The sequence below is a fragment of the Heterocephalus glaber genome, unplaced genomic scaffold (genome assembly GCF_053883595.1).
Source record: "Heterocephalus glaber isolate CG9 unplaced genomic scaffold, H.glaber_assembly_v1.0 deba00000331, whole genome shotgun sequence".
NCBI classification, from domain to species: Eukaryota; Metazoa; Chordata; class Mammalia; order Rodentia; family Bathyergidae; genus Heterocephalus; species Heterocephalus glaber.
The window spans coordinates 31314793-31319122 of NW_028258142.1; the positions used below are offsets into that span (position 1 = coordinate 31314793).

The following is a 4330-nucleotide window of genomic DNA, read 5'->3' on the forward strand; positions in this document are numbered from 1 at the left end:
AGAAAAGGAAATGTGGCAGAGAAGGAAGTGTGCCATCAAGGATGAGGTTCTGACCAACTCATATGCAACTTCTAACAGGAAGCCAGTCAAGTTGCACCTTCTTACCAGCCAGGTGAAGCCAAATTCTGAGGACAAGAAGTCCTTTTTGAATTGACATCAAATAGCAAGATGAGCAGGATTATGCAGCAAGGATATCAGTATGTAAAAAAAAAAAAAGAAAGGATATCAGTATTGACAGATAGTAAAGAAGAGACTTGCACTCATTCAAGTCTATGTAGATGGGGCAGAACTAATGGAACCACTGCTGAAATCTTGACAGGAGCTCAAGGAGTTGGCCCTTGATCTTGGCATATGAACTGCAAACCAGACATCTCTCCATTTGGTTGACTTTCTTGTATAAAACTATAGGACTCTGGGTAAGAAGACATCCATGGGAGATATGGTTCCCACTTCTGTACCATGTACAGCAAGCCCAAGTATCTGAAGCTTCTTCTCAGAGGCAAGGCCACTGTGGACATTGTGAACCAAGCAGGAGAAATTGCCTTGGACATAGCAGAGATTCAAAGCTACCAAGTGTGAATATCCACTTTCCCAGACTAAATCTGGCAAGTTCAACCCTCCCATCCATGTTGAATATGAGTGGAAAGTTTGACAGAAGGAGATAGATGAAAGTGATGATGATCTGGATGACCAACCAAGCCCAGTCAAGAAAGAGTGCTCACCCAGATCTCAGAGCTTCTGCCATTCCTCTAGCATCTTCCCCCAGGACAAGCTAGCACTGCCAGGATTCAGCACTGCATGGGACAAGCAATAGCTCTCTTATGGAGCCTTCACCAACCAGGTATCTGTCCCCATGAGCAAGATTCAGCCATACCATCAACTTCAGGGGCCCTCTCCTGCCTCCTAAGAATGCCAGGAAAGGTCCAACTGGCCTACCTTCACCACTACCTCTAGAACCCAGACCTCTGGTGGCAGCTCCACCCTATCCAAGCCTCCTCCCCCACCACACAGACACAAGAGAACCTTATCCAACTCATTCAGCCCACTACCTCATGGTGCCCTCCACTCTGAAAGGCAGTTGGAATAATGATGTGGGTCCATCATCTTCAAGACAGACCTCTTACAAATCTGAGGGGCTGTTGCAACAATCAAGCACTAATTCTGCAAAGACAGCCTTTGACCCAAGGTTCTTCCTAAACTCGCCTCTGAAAGTAGCGCTAAGGAAAACAGAAACAAGCCATCATCTCTCCCTAGACAAAGCCAACATCCCACCCAAGATTTTTTAGAAATCACAACTGGCAGAATTACCACAAAGCCATCACCTGGAGACCTGGCCCCAACCCCACAGAACTGACCCCTAAACCCCAAATGGGAGATTTTCCACCTAAACCTGGAGAACATCCCCCCAAGGGTGACCTGCCATCCCTCAGCCTTCAGACTTCAGGCTTATCTCCCAGACTTATCTCACAAATGAAGGAGCTGGCTCCCAAACCACAGCTGAGAGACCTGCTGGCAAAATCCTAAGCTAGCAATGTCTTACCTAAGTCTTATTTAAGAGAATCCCATGATTGTCTTCTGTAGTCTTCAACAAAAGTTTTATAATTTTCCACATAGAATTTGTACCTTTGCTATAAAATTCTACCTTTGCTACAAAATTTATGCCTAAATCCTTCATATTTTTGATACTTTTGTAAATTATGTCTTTTTAAAATAAAATTTGAGAAATGTTAAAATAACCCAAAGAGTGAAATTCGCATTATATCAAGGACAGGTTCCTTTAAGAACAGTTAGGAAAATGTGCCACCATAGTTCCTAATAGCAGTATATAGAAATGAGCATACTCTTCCATCCAGCAATTCTATTTCTAGAATTTACCCTCAGGAGAAATTCACTGTGTGGGTGTAAAAGAATATTTGCACAATAATATTTATTTCAGCATTGTATAATATATAAAAAGGAAGCAAGGAAGGGAGAAAGGGGAAAGGAGGAAGGGATTTAGGAAAAGCAGCAGTGGTAAACTGGGAGATGTCCAAATATAGGAGATTAATTATATATCCTAACACACACACATACATACACACACACACACACACACACACAGACACTATATATACTATGCAGCCATGAAAAATAATTTAAATCTTGTATCAGTTACTTTCTTGACTCTGGGACAAAATACTCAACACTCCAATTTAAAAGGGGAGGGGTTTCTTTTCATTCAGAAGGTTCAGTCCATGCATGGTTGCTTGGCTCCAAGGCAGGAAAAACAGGATGGAAGGGGATTACTGGGGAAAGCTACTCAATTGTGGCAGCCAAAAAGCAGAGAAAGAAGGAAAGGGGCAGGGGCAAGAGAACCGTATCCAGCCCTTCCAGGTCAAGCCCCAGTGACCCACCTCCAACCAGGCTCCACTTTCTAACAACATTCACCTGTGAACTCATCAGTGGACGAATCTACTGATGAGTATAGCACCTTCATGATCCAATCACCTTCCAAAAGCTACACCTCTGAACACATGAAACTTTGGGGATGTTTTCGATCTAGGACATAACACCTATATTGTATATAGAGAGATGATAGAAGATGAGTATTACATATAGTTTGTTTTTCCTTGATTGTAAGCTACTACATGGTCTTTTACTCTTTCACAGATGTTGACAAAAGAATAAGATTCCTGGATGAAATAAAAAGGACTTTTCTCCTACGGCACCACAGCAGCATGTGTAGCAGCATGTGTGCCTCAGCTACCACAGGGGCAATGCCACAAGTCCAGATGAATGCTGTGCACAGTGGGTCTGCATCACCTTCTGTGGGTACCAGTGGCAACATACTAATTCTCATGGTGTGGTCATGCCATGAGCTTGAGAACCCCGCATCTTACTGCAGCAGTTAGCAAGCCTGTTTTTGTCCAGAAAGTAGACATTGACTCATCCCTCAATGTTATGCTGCAGACATAACCCTAAGAGATGGTTGTGCATTCTTAGCACACCCAGGAAGATGTGCAGGAGCACAAGAGGCCCAGGGAGAACCCTTTCTCTCAATGACATATGACTAAGAGAATTTTTATAAAATTGTATCTGCATACTTATATGTGTGCATATATCCAGATAGAGAACTGATAGAATGTTTACCAAAAACTTAATAGTGATTTGCTCCATGTGGTAGAAGGGCAAGTAATATTAAAATTTTTCTATAAGTACCTTTTTCTATTATTTGAATTCATCTTAATGAGAATACATCAAAGACTACAGAGCTATTCATAAAAAATAACTGGGTGAGGTCACGGTCTGGAGTAAATCTCAAGATTAATTCATGCTCAGGAACACAGATTAATAAGATCCAGAAGCAAACCATAGAAAAGAGACTGGACATCCATCAGAAATGTGGAAATGGGAGATAACCAGGAAGCTGGGAGCTGACATATACTTGCTGGTTGTGCCAAAGACAGGAATGGCTGAGGCCATGATAAAATCCATTTTTTCATTTGGGAAGACTGAGTCTATGGGACAAATCCAAGAATAACTAGCCCTATGGAGATCATGGGTCTAACATCATTTTGATTGTCTCTTTGAAGTAAGTAACAATGAGAGGCAGAAGGAAAATCCAGGGTTTCTCCCATTAATTCAGTGTCTTTCTATATCTCTGGACTAAAAAAGTCACTTTTTCAAATACAGTACCACCCTGTGTAGCACAATACAAGATATTAGGATATACAATAAAATATGAGCCATGAGATAGAAAGACAAAAGCTTTATGATTCCAGCCAAATTCAGGGATCTCAGTATAATATATGATTTCTCTAAAATTATATTGTGTTTCCTAACAAAAATCAGAATTATAGTTACTTTGATCGCTAATGAGTAATTTCACCTGTCTTGGTGGTCCTGGCTTTTCTGGGTCAGAGTTGCTTTTCCTGGTGGTTTCTGAGTGTGGCTAATGCTCATACAAAGTTGCAGAAAACTCAGTCACAGCTTTGTCCCAGAAAAACAATTGCTCGTAGCACCAGAGCTATGAGTTCTGACAGGTGGAACTGGCACAGAACTGGGAGGAAGGGAGGGTTGGAGTCTGTTCTCCAAGTTTCCTAATTACAAGGTTTTGAAAAGAAGCAACCAGAGTTGGAATTGTCAGAAGGGTTGTTTGCTGAGAGCTGGAAAGTAATCCAGCAGAAAGGGAGCCAGAGGAAGGGAGCCAAGAACGCTGTGCACTCAAGAACCAAGAAGATGACTGGAAATGAGCGCATGCTCCTGCAGCCAGTGCACAGGTGCAGGGGACAGGCAGAGCCAGCACGGTGAGAAGCAGCCTGCTCCACACCTAGGGTACCAGTCCAGGCTC

At 42.4% G+C, this 4330-nt stretch overlaps 1 pseudogene; it reads left to right on the forward strand.

Annotated features, from left to right (window-relative positions):
- Positions 1-10: 10 nt before the first annotated feature.
- LOC147830082 (arf-GAP with SH3 domain, ANK repeat and PH domain-containing protein 1-like) lies at positions 11-1524 on the forward strand (annotated as a pseudogene).
- Positions 1525-4330: the final 2806 nt, after the last annotated feature.